The sequence below is a fragment of the Echinops telfairi genome, unplaced genomic scaffold, assembly GCF_000313985.2.
Source record: "Echinops telfairi isolate 266 unplaced genomic scaffold, ASM31398v2 ScPeMD7_31;HRSCAF=116, whole genome shotgun sequence".
Lineage (NCBI taxonomy): Eukaryota > Metazoa > Chordata > Mammalia > Afrosoricida > Tenrecidae > Echinops > Echinops telfairi.
The window spans coordinates 42331808-42343641 of record NW_022103928.1 but is presented as its reverse complement, the minus strand read 5'-3'; positions in this window follow the sequence as shown (position 1 = coordinate 42343641).

Below are 11834 nucleotides of genomic sequence, written 5' to 3'. Positions count from 1 at the left end.
CAAGACGGTTCTTGGAATGTTGTTTTGATGGCGAATGTGTCAACATTTCCATTCCTTTTGAAGTGGTCATCCCTGGCATAGTAAACCATAAAAAAAATAAACTTTTTAAAATAAAAAATTATATTTTTAAAGCGAAATAATGTATATATTGCATTCTATAATTTACTTACTAAATAAGATATAGTTGCATTGGTGAGACACAAAGCTATAAAAAATAGTGAAGTTATGTGTAAGAACTCTTATAGAACATTGAAGAGCAATATGCCTTTATGTCATGAATTAAGAACTTTTATTTTCAATCTCTTTGGGAAAATAAATGCTAAGTGGACAGCCAATCTGTGGCATCTTACAGTCAAGTTTTGCTTCTGACACACCGTCAGTAGAACATGCCACGTAGCTGTCTACTGGTGGAGAAGACAGACTTGCCCTGTTCCTTTCTTTTGTGGTTGCACATCAGGGATGATAGTTTATAAGGTTTCGTCATGATGCTGATGGCTAGAGGCGAGAATGAAGATAATTGGCTCACGTTTACAGAGATTAAAACCGACGATATTTGCTCATTTGGAAAGAGCCAGAATTAACAGGGCACAAACACATCATCTTCTCAACTTACTAGCAAAGCCATACATTTTGCTTCTCTGCGTAGTTCATTTCTGCTTGGTCAAAAGTTGCGGGAATGGTTATTTGAGTCTTGTTAGTTAAATGGGCTCTCCAGCAATCCAGTGAAATCTGTGTAGAAAAACCAGATTGCAGTTCTTGTATGGGTTTAACTTAAGTTTTCTGATTCTTGAGCCCATTCACTAAATGCCCAGCTGTCAGTAGTAGTATTTGCTTGGAAACCAAACCAGTGATATAGGCAGGAAAGCACAGTTTGTAATATAGATACGCAACAGGGACCAGGGAACTTGCAAGCAAGGCATTAAGCCTACCAGGTAGAGACTTTGCAACTTCTTTGAAATTCTTTTTGGTTCCAGAAGAAGTAGCAAAACAATCTTAAACCTGTCAGTTTACAATCATATATATAAATAGGATTTATATTTTAGTTGATTACATTTATAACTGTGGAAATAGAGCAAAGCTAAAGGGGAAAAGAACTCATGTATCATTCAAGTGGGGCACATCCGAGTGGAAAATGAGGAGCTATGAATATTCATGATGAGAACAGGCCTAACCTGAGTCAGCCCTGGTAGAAATCAGGATGTATTGCCACCTTGTAAGGGTTTCTCATTTGAGAAGAGCATGGATTGCAGTGTGGCCTGACATCAAGAGAAGAAATGGGTGCCCTGCCCTTTCTGTGGGTGACAATATGTTTTCAGGATTTCAATCCCCAAATCAACATGAGTATAATTTCCAATGGCATCCTTTGCAAACGGCCATCTCATAAGTGAATTTTAGGAGTTCTGCTCTTTCTTCACCCTGCCTGTCCCTACATGCTCCAGTCCTGTCTTGAATGAATTTGTGGAAATGTGGTTGAAATGTCCCATTTCAAACCTGGCTAAAGCACTTAAAGATCTAGAAAAGGTTTTGAATGCCAAGAAGAAAGTTCATGAGGTCAACTCCGATTTGCCCTCTGAACACAATCCCTCTGCTAGCCTTGTAGTGTGTCTTTGTTATTTGTATAAAGGGTCCCCATTTTCATTCTCTTGTTAGTTGCTTGCAAGCCACCTCTTCCTCACGGCAGCCGGTGTATAAGGGCACACAGAACACCGGAACTGTCAGCTCCTGTACCAACATCATGACCTTTCTTATGTTTGAGCCCATTTTATTTTCTCATCATAATGTCCTTTTCTAACGATTGGTCTTGATGATGTGTCCTGAGGGTTACAATAAAAGTTAGACGTGTGCTCCGTACTGATGTTCTGCACTTCTTAACCTTGAGCTGCCTGAATTGCCTCCCCCACCGCCGCTCCCAGCCAGATCTTCAGCTCATTCCATTCTCTTTGGGAGATTCTGAGACAGCAATCATGAAGAGGGATTAGAAATAATTACTGTTAGTTGTGGTCTCTTTTCTTGTTTCCTTTTGGATTCCACTACCTTAAAATATATACTCTGTTGCTAAACAGTTACAAATAATCCAATAATAAAAAATATATTGAGTACATTTTGAGCGTTTGGTGGTGAGATAAACTTTTTTTTGAAGTGATTGAATTGCTATCTAGAGGTGAGAAAATAAAAACAAAAGCTAATTCCAGTGATGTTAGTGGACATTTAAAGAAAATCAACAAAAGGTGTAAAAATGTAGTCATTTTTTTCTGTCTAAGGAAACATTTATTTCAGGTGCAAATTAAAAGTAGAACTAAAATAGCCTACCTAGCACAGCATTGCAGCAGAGAAGATGTGGAAGCCAGTGGTCCCCTTACCACCCAGCTGTTTATGAGAATGGTTTGTGGCTGTTGCTGTCCGTTTTTCTGGTGGTGCTGATTGTTGTGGGTGGAGAGAGTGGGAATGGGAGTATCATCACATAAAAGATGACCTATTTCTGAGGTTGGGAGTGAATAATCCCTTCCATTGACATAGTTGCTCACATGGGCTTGATTGCCGTCTATCTCTGTCCAAGAAATATATGAAGCCTTTCTTTGTTGGCCCAAACCTAATTTTAAAGATATTTTCAGCTTTGACCTCTGTGGCTTTCTAGAGCTGCAATATGTACCTCACCAGTGTCCACAGGAGAACATTAGCTTAATTCAACATTGTAGAAAGAGGATGGTGTCCTTAGTGGCACAAGGATGCTGTGGGCTCAGAGTTGTGTATGAGCGAATGGGGTGGTAAGAGCTATTGGAGGAAGAACTGCTCCATAGAGGGACATACTGACACCCATGCCCAGGGCTACTCAGCCAACTGTGCAATGTGACTATTCTTGACTGTGCTCTGGCACAGCTGATGCTTACAGCCCACACTTGGTTACTGCACCTCATTTAAATCTAGGTAGAGTGTGTCATCTTCTGAGTCCGGACTGCCCTGACACCCACGGTGTCTCCTGGATTATGGCAACTGAGTTTATAAATAAAGTGGCTGTGTGTGTTGGACACCAGCCAGGCCTTGAGCATTTAGCCCAAAGCAACCTTAGCAGGGACCCACATCTAATTGTGACTGCTTAGTCTTCCCTCTGAGGAGCCGTGGTGGTGTGGTGGTTATGAATTGGATTGAAATCCCTTGGTCGGCAGTTCAAAACCACCAGCAGCTCTGAGGAAGAACAACTGGGCTTTCTGCTCCCATTAACAGTTACCTTCTCAGACACCCCAGGGGGTCACTATGACTCAGCATTGACTTGATGAGTCTTTTCTCTGAGCCTGGAACTATGATTACAGACTTCCTCAAGCAGTGTAAACAGTATACTAAATCTTCATGAATACCTAACTGACTTTATCTTACTATATTTTTATATCCTTTTCTGAGTAGGAAAGGGAGTAGTAAGTAGAGGCAGCTGAGATTTTCCTCTTTAACTTCTGGAGGACTAAGTATCTCTATCATAAATCCCACAGCCCACTGTTTCTCCTCCCCACCCCAAGCAGTCCAGTAACCTGAGAAGTTTATACTACAAACTCACCATCTTTAGAATTTTTTCCAAATTGACAAATTATGATTATTCAACTCTGGGAATGTCAGAAAGAGATGGATGATAGGAGTTGAGAGGGATACTAAAAAAAATTCCCATTAGAATTGACTCTGTGACAAGTAATAGCAACAATTCATGAGGGTTTCCATCTCTCCACACCTTCTGCAACATTTGCTATTTTCTGTCTTTCTTTTTTTAAAAACTTTGCTACAGATACTTGTGTGTGCAGTGATATCTCTCCATTGCTCTTATTTGATCTCTAGGGTGGTTTGTGCTTGCTAGCATTTCTTTATATGTTTGTTGGCCACCTGGTATCTTCTTTGGTGAACTCTGTTCATCCCCTCTGCCCACTTTTTCACTGGATTATTCATATTTTTCTTGATGTGTTTTCTTCAGATTTTAGAGCTTATTCCGTTGTCCAATATATAATTCCCAAAATTCCTTTTCCCAGTTCTATCGACTCATTTTTAGTCATTTGATGATGTCTTTTGATGCACATAAGTATCTTGTGTTCAGGAAGTCCCAGTCATCTATTTTGTTGTTTACTGTGAATTTTTCATTGTTTATTCCATGTACTAGAGCCCTTAAGTTTGTGCCTATATTTTTATTGATGATCTTTACAACTCTATGGTTTACATTAAGATTTTTAATCCATCCTGAGATCATTTTGTACGTGGAGTAATGTATGGGTCCTGTTTCATTCTTCTGCAAATGGAAAACCAATTTTACCAACAGGATTTGTTGAAGAGATTATCTCTTCCCAACTTACGCTATCTCTCCCCTTTTAAGGTATTGAACCCTTTCTTAAAAATCAGTTATTTATAAGTAGGTGGGTGGATTTCTTTCTGAGTTCTCTATTCTGTGCCGTTGGTCTATTCATCTCTCTCTCGTTGTACTAGCACCACGCTGTTTTGACCACTGTGGCAGTGGAGTGGGTTTTGAGGTTGGGAAATGAAAGTGTCACAAATGATTTTTGTACATACTGCCCTATAACCTAGGAAGGAAAGATGAAGCTTTTTAGCTTGAGTTTCTCTGCTGAGATAAACAAGTAGAACCCTTGTCTCATGTGACTTTAATATTAATCTATCTAAATTAAGACTATAGCTTATGCCCTCAATATAGAGATTAACTGAAGAAAGAATAGGCTATGGAAGATGCAGGAAAGATGGTCACATAACAAATTACATAGAAAAAGTACCTCTGTACCTGCTTTCTGGGTCTTTCTGGAACAGATTTCCCATAGAAAAATAGTAATTTTGTCAAATGCATCAAGTGTCAACATAAACATAAATAGGCGACATGCTTTAGTAACTGAGTCAGGGAACTAGGAATACGTGGAAGCTGCAGAATCATAAGCCAGGGATCCTAACCAGGAGAACTTGGGCAAACAATGTAACCTCTAAGATCTTTCCCTTCAGATGAGTGGGGCAAGGTGGCAAGTGCATTCAATCTCTATTCTCTGTTAGTTTCTTGCAATGCTCAAAGGCATGATGTGGGGTAATTTGGATCCTATACAATCAATGTACTTATTTACTAAACAAACGAATGCCGTTGGCCCAAACTGTTTAGCCCTGCAGTGCTAACTGAAAAAATGGGACACTTGAACCCACCCAATGGCTCTATAGGAGAAAAGCTTGCTGTGTAAAGATTACAGCCATGAGAACCCTATGGCATAATTGTGATATATGGAATGAGGTCTCTATGAGTCAAAAACAGCTCTAAGGCACCTAGCAACTATATTTACAATAAGACTTCATATCTTCTATTCTAAGCAAGTCAAGCTCTGAGAAGGGGGCGTGGCATGCAGAAAGTCTCAGATAGGCATGGCAACCACATCTTTTTCTCAAGGTGTATCTGTTGTGTCTGGTGAGATGCTGGTCCCATGTTAGGGAAATTGAATTGGATGACCTCAAAGCCATTTCACTTCTGCTAGTCTCTGGCTCTGACTGCATTAAAGGGAACTAGAAATTAGAGCTCCCTGCCAGAAGTCCCCATGCTAAATCATATAGGTGTGATTCATGAGCCTGTTTGGAAAGAGCTCACCTCATTCCAGCTGGTTCAGGTCTTTTGTTCTGTAATTATAATAGGCACCTGAAAAGTTATCAAAATCATATTTGAAGAATATTGGATTAGCAGAATGTGTAATTAAATCAATAATTGGAATGATAAGGGAGATTTATTTTACTAATTGCTTCTAGGGGAATGGATGTTTTTTGTAGGGATAAACTGTGAAACTATAGTCATTATGAAAATGAAGATAGCTTAAGGGAGAAAAATCCTGCGCAAGGTACCTTTGGACTCTGTTTTACATACAGGAAGTCCTTGGTTTATGAACAAGCTCCATTCTTAAATCTGACTCTACATTGAATTTCTGAGTGAGAACAATTAGATACAGTTTCTAATGTCACTCAAGTGTTTGTCTTAGGATATAACATAACCTATAGGCACACATCCATATACATAATGTGCCTGTCTAGAAACACAACAATATCCTTAACCTAATATACAGTAATAATTACAATTCTGCTTTGATGTGCATCTCAAAGTAGCTCCAGCTTGGAATTTTCAACCTAATAGTCTTTCCAGGGCTTACGTTGTAGCATTAGGTTGCATGTAAGTTGGCTAGTCTGCCCACATGCCTAAGAAAGAGCTGCTCAAGGAGAAAAAACATAAACCGTCTCATGAGGACCCTTCAAAAAGATGGTGGAAAATGAAATTGAAAAACAATGGAAGTTTTTCACAAACATTGTGAAGCCCCCTTGTGTAAATAATAACTCAAATAGATATCAATTCAGTTCATAAATTGCATGTTCTCAGAAAAGTTAAACACTTACCTGGGCATATAAAAATAAATGGAATCTGTTAATTTTGCGTCTAAGGCTCTCTACTATAAGTCTCTGTGTTCTGATGTTCACTACACTAGTTATACAGAAGTTAGTCCATATTCATGATGAAAGGGTTTATGAAGGCCGTCAACAAGTTCTAATGCCAGTGAGAAAGGCTCAGGGATGAGTTGTTTATCACACTATCTTACAAAGTTTTTTCCATTTTAATAAAAACCTAAAGAGGTCTACCACTCTGCTGTAAACCTCAACCAGAAGGCATCCGGCTCAAGCTTGTGGCTTAGTAAACACAACATTAAGTGCCCAGAAGGACCCCACTCCCTGAGCCTCAGCCCAAAGGCACTCAGGTCCACTTCTGTGGGCCAGCAAGCCCAGCTTCCCCAACAAAGTGCCCAGAGGCACTAAAGCACTCAGCTCCACTTGTTCCCTAAGTTGGGAAGCCCATCCCTCTGTTCCATGCTCTGACTCCTGGTTCTGCAGCTATTTCAATGGTAGAGCTGCCATCTGGATCCGGAGGTTCACTGTGCAGGGATCTCAGGGTCAGAGGATGAGCTTTACCCCAGGCTCTTTCTAACAACGAGAGAGCCTCCTCCAGCTCTGAATTCTCAAAGGGTTCATTTATACACAACAGGTTGGCACTCCAGGGCATCCTGTTCACCGTTATTCATAGGTGAATTGTATCAGTATCTTTCTCCACCTTGGTACCAGACCCATCCAGGAAAAGGTCATTTGGTGGAAGTAAGAGACTTTGGCTAGCAGACCCACATTAAATAATTCACTGCCCACACAGCTTCCTTTTTAAATTTTTCTTCCAATAACGAAGCATAAGATACTTGAAGGAAAAATGTGGTGAGGTTTCAGAAAGTTTTTAGAACAATAAAATTTGAAGAGAACGAAATTCTTCTTTAAACTTTTTGAAGCACCCTCATATACATGTTGAATTTTTTTTAACATATGAGAGTAAAGTCTTATAAATTTATCCTTACATTTAAGTTAGGAGAAATATTTTTCCATTTTCTATATAGTGATGTCTAAACTTGGATGTTCTGCTTGAGTACAGTTTACTGAGACAGAAATCACCAAATTCAAATCTCCAACCACCTTCATTTATAAGGGAAAGTTTGTGTGGAAAACGGATTGATTTCCTGGTTTTACTGCTGGCTCATCATTGATCTAACCAAGTGTTCCCCTTGGCTTGCTAAATGTATCCTGTCTGTGCAGACAAGGGTTTTACTATCTTAAGAGGGAATGAGTAACTGACCACTGTTATTACACTGGGGATTGTTGTTGTTTAATAGGGAACACCTACTCCATTGTCCTCAACAGAAAAGACACACACCCGCACGCACACAGCGGTGGGAGGGAGAGATTTCTTACTTTTAATGGATTTTCTTGTCTACAGGCTAGTTTATAATCTTTGGTTGGGGACAGAAATGAGGAAATGTTCAGCTAATGAAAAAATAGTTGGTGGCTGAAACCTACCAGTGGCTCAAAAAGATCTGGAGATTGCATTCTGTAAAAATCACAGCTTTGGAAACCTTCTGGGGTAGTTCTGTCGACCTTATAAAGCCACTGGGAATTAGAATCAACCCACCTGTGCACAAAAATCCTGACACAAGCAGATCATCAGGCCCCTCTGTGGCATGACTAAGTTCAAAGTTTGAGTGAACAATTGAACATGCGCCATTTGTGCCACCCAGGGACCTAAGTACCGTATTAGGTCAGGTGCGTTACCTTAGCCCTCATACCTCCTGTCCATGAGATGCACAAATGGTTAAGCCTGTGACTAAATTTTTTCTAAAGTTTTTTTTTAAGTTCATTTTTCTTTTTTTAATTTAATTTAATTTTTTAAAATAATCATTTTATTAGGGGCTCATACAACTCATCACAATCTGTACATACATCATTTGTGTCCACACATTAGTATATATGTTGACTTCATCATTCTCACAACACCTGCTTTCCACTCAAAACATTTCCTTTCTACTTGTGTTAGGGTTCTCTAGAGAGATAAAACCAAATTGCTGATAACTTAATATATTTATTTATAAAGACAATTAGATATATAACAAGAAATGAACTGTTAAATCATATACAGATAAATATATAATACAAGAAATAAACAGTTAAATTATAAAGCACTACAAAGGACGTCAGTGCAACTCACGTCCGTGAGAGAAAGTTGAGAGACTAGCAGTCCTTCAAGTCTAGTCTGCTGCCAGATATTCCTCTGTTTGTAGAGAGAGCTAGGCTATGTCAGCACAGCAGCCAATCACAAGGCAGGTCACCAACCGCCAGTCCCCAGCTCCAGAGATGTCTTAAAGGGACCTCAACTTACAGTGACACAGTCTACAAGCTAGGCGTCCCACAGGTAGTGTAGCCTTTAAATTGAGGCACAGAACAAGCAAGGCAGCCGCACACTGGTCCAATGATCACAGAGTGAGAGACAAGAAAGGCAAGGCCATTTATCTCTCTGCCCTTCAGTTAATCCCACTTGTATTTATCAGCCAGGCTGGCACAATAAACTATCTCACTACTTAAGCCCTTAATATCAGCTCCTTAGTTTTCCCACTCCCTACCCTCTCTCTCATGAACCCTTCATAATTCATTAATTATTATTATTTTAATATATCTTACACTGTCCGTCATCTCCCTTTACCCACTTGTCTGTTGTCCATCCCCCAGGGAGGAGGATATATGTAGATTCTTGTAATAGGTTCCCCCTTTGTACCACACCTTTCCTCCACCCTCCAGGTATCACCACTCTCACCACTGGTCCTGAAGGGGTCATCTATCCTGGATTCCTGGTGTTTCCAGTTGCTATCTGTACCAATGTACATCCTCTGGTCTAGCCAGATTTGTAAGGTAGACTTGGGATCATGATAGTGGGAGGAGGAAGCATTTAAGAACTAGAGGAAAGTTATATGTTTCATCGTTGCTCAACATATTCATTTTCCTAAAATCTGTCATACTATGGGTGAAACAAGTGTATTACAGAGACTCAATTCCAGAGTTTGGGGTGGTCAGTAAGTTTCATTTAGACTTTGTAAGTGGTACTTTTGTGTCCTTCGATCAACACATTTCCAGACTCAGATAACTTGAACAACTCTTGAAACATTCTCCCAAGCCCTTAAAACTTTGCTTCTCTTTTGCTGCTCAGACACTTCACATCAAGAGAACTACATTTGAAAATCTTTCAGAAATCCCCAAAGAGACTTTTCCTAAGGAAGGTAAAGTCCTTTAAACTGCTATTACTATAATCTTAGAATCTTCTGAAAAGCAGATCCACACCAAAACCAATAATTTAAGCAGGAAGATATGGAAACATTGATCTACGAGCATACACCAGGTGGTTTAAAAAAAATTCATGGAAATTTTCCATATCTTTTCATTCCATTTTTCCCTTCAAACTCTTTCAAGCCTCCTCTTATATCCCCAATAATAGTACATTTTCTAGAATAACTGCAATCGTAGCATTGTTCAAATGACTGAGTATGATCCACAAAACCTATTTCCTAAAATTTACAACTAAGATAATTCATGGGAATGGTGCCAATATACACACTACTACAGGAGGACCCCATACTATCTGGATAAAGGTGACACTTCACTCAATTACATACTTTATCTGCAGACATTTGTGACCAGTTAAAATGTGCAATTTACCTGAGCCCATCGGTGGCGGAAGCATTCTGTTTCACCATCATGTAGGTCCATTCAAGATGCTGAAAGAACTTTGGGAAAGAGCAGAAGGGAGCTCTGCTTATGAGCTCTACGTCCCTCTGTACACCATCCTGACATTTCATTTCAGTACAAACAGAAGCCGTTGCCACTAATTCAGGTCCAATTTTTGGAGGCCCCCTGTGTGTCACAGAACTGTGTTCCACCGTGGCCAATTTTTGAAAAAGTGCATTGCAAAGACTGTCTTCTGAGGTAAGGATGGGTAGACTCAAACTTCAAAATGTGTAGTTAGCAACTGAGCACTTTAACCATGTGCACGGAGTCTGTCCAATTGTCTGCTAGAGCAGAGTAAGGACCAGACCTCAGGGGCACCCGCTCCTGACCCATCTATTTTGGGGGCTGTTTCTCCATCCTCTCCCTGAATGATCGGTCCATGCACAGAGTCACTATTAGAAATATACCCGCTCCCTAGTCCTCTTCCACCTATCATATATATATATATATATGATGAGAGGAAGAGTGATGTATATATATATAGAGATAGATATAGATATAGATATATCACTATATATATCACCCTTCCTCTCATCAATGCAGTCTTTCCATTCCAGTTCCCGCTCTAAATCACACAGCTCCACACATCCCAGACTCCTAAACTCTTTAGATATGAAGGGATCTTAACATTGTGTGAATTTAATCAATCCCCTTACACCCTAGTAATTAAAAAAAAAAAAAAGGTGTTTCCAAATGGAATTGAAATCTGGAGAAGATGGAGTTACTCTGAGAAATACCTACATCCCAGATTGCAGATAAGAGCCAGTTGGCAGGTGTCAGGTTTTTTGCCAAGGGTCTGTGATGCTTCTGACACAGAGAGGTGGTACTTAGGGATGTGAAAGCCAAAGGAGGAGGTCACTGACTAGAATGTAATTATCTAAACTGGAAAAGGTTCAAGTCCCTTGGATTAACACACACCTTCCCTGTTGAAGATAGTGCACTCTAGAAAGATAATGATGGCCACCTGTCCTGACCTCTGTTTCTCCCTTCTCTAGCACTAAGCCAACACATATCATGTGGCACCATCATTCGTGATTTACATTGAAAGTGACTGTGGTTTGCAGGGGTCCGATCAATGCTGCCGCTTCCTCCCAAAGACTCAGAGAGTTATCTCTTGCTTGCCTCACTTTGTAAGAAAATATAGATATGCTTATCTCACCATAGAGTTCTTAGTAGGTGAAATTTCTGGGGTCAAGGACTATTCTATTCAAACCCTTGGTATGTCTAGAGAAAAGAAATAAGCCAACATTCATAACTGTCTACCTAACTTCTCCTCTCTCTGATCTCTTTGAATTCCCACCTCTGCTCTGCAAACGAGGTGTTTTTATGTACAGAAAAATATGTGTGCTTTACTGCTTCACTTATTCCCTCAGAAGTTCATTAAAAGCTTGCATACACACCAATCAAGGCTTTTTATGAGACACAGCCAAGATACTGCATGTGTATGGTGCAAATAAACGTATTTCCCCAGAAGGAATCCGTACTATCTATGTAAAGAAGGCACTTAATTCAATGGAATGGAAATAGCAAATTAGAGAATGTTTGATTATGGCATTGAAGATGCTTTCTGGAGTGGAGACATTATTTGACAAACCTGCAGATGCTCAAAGCTGAGACAGGCCTGTTTCAGGCAGGTAAGGAAGTGTCACAGCTCCTACCTCAATGTGAGCACATACGAAATGGGCCACGCCAAGCTCGTG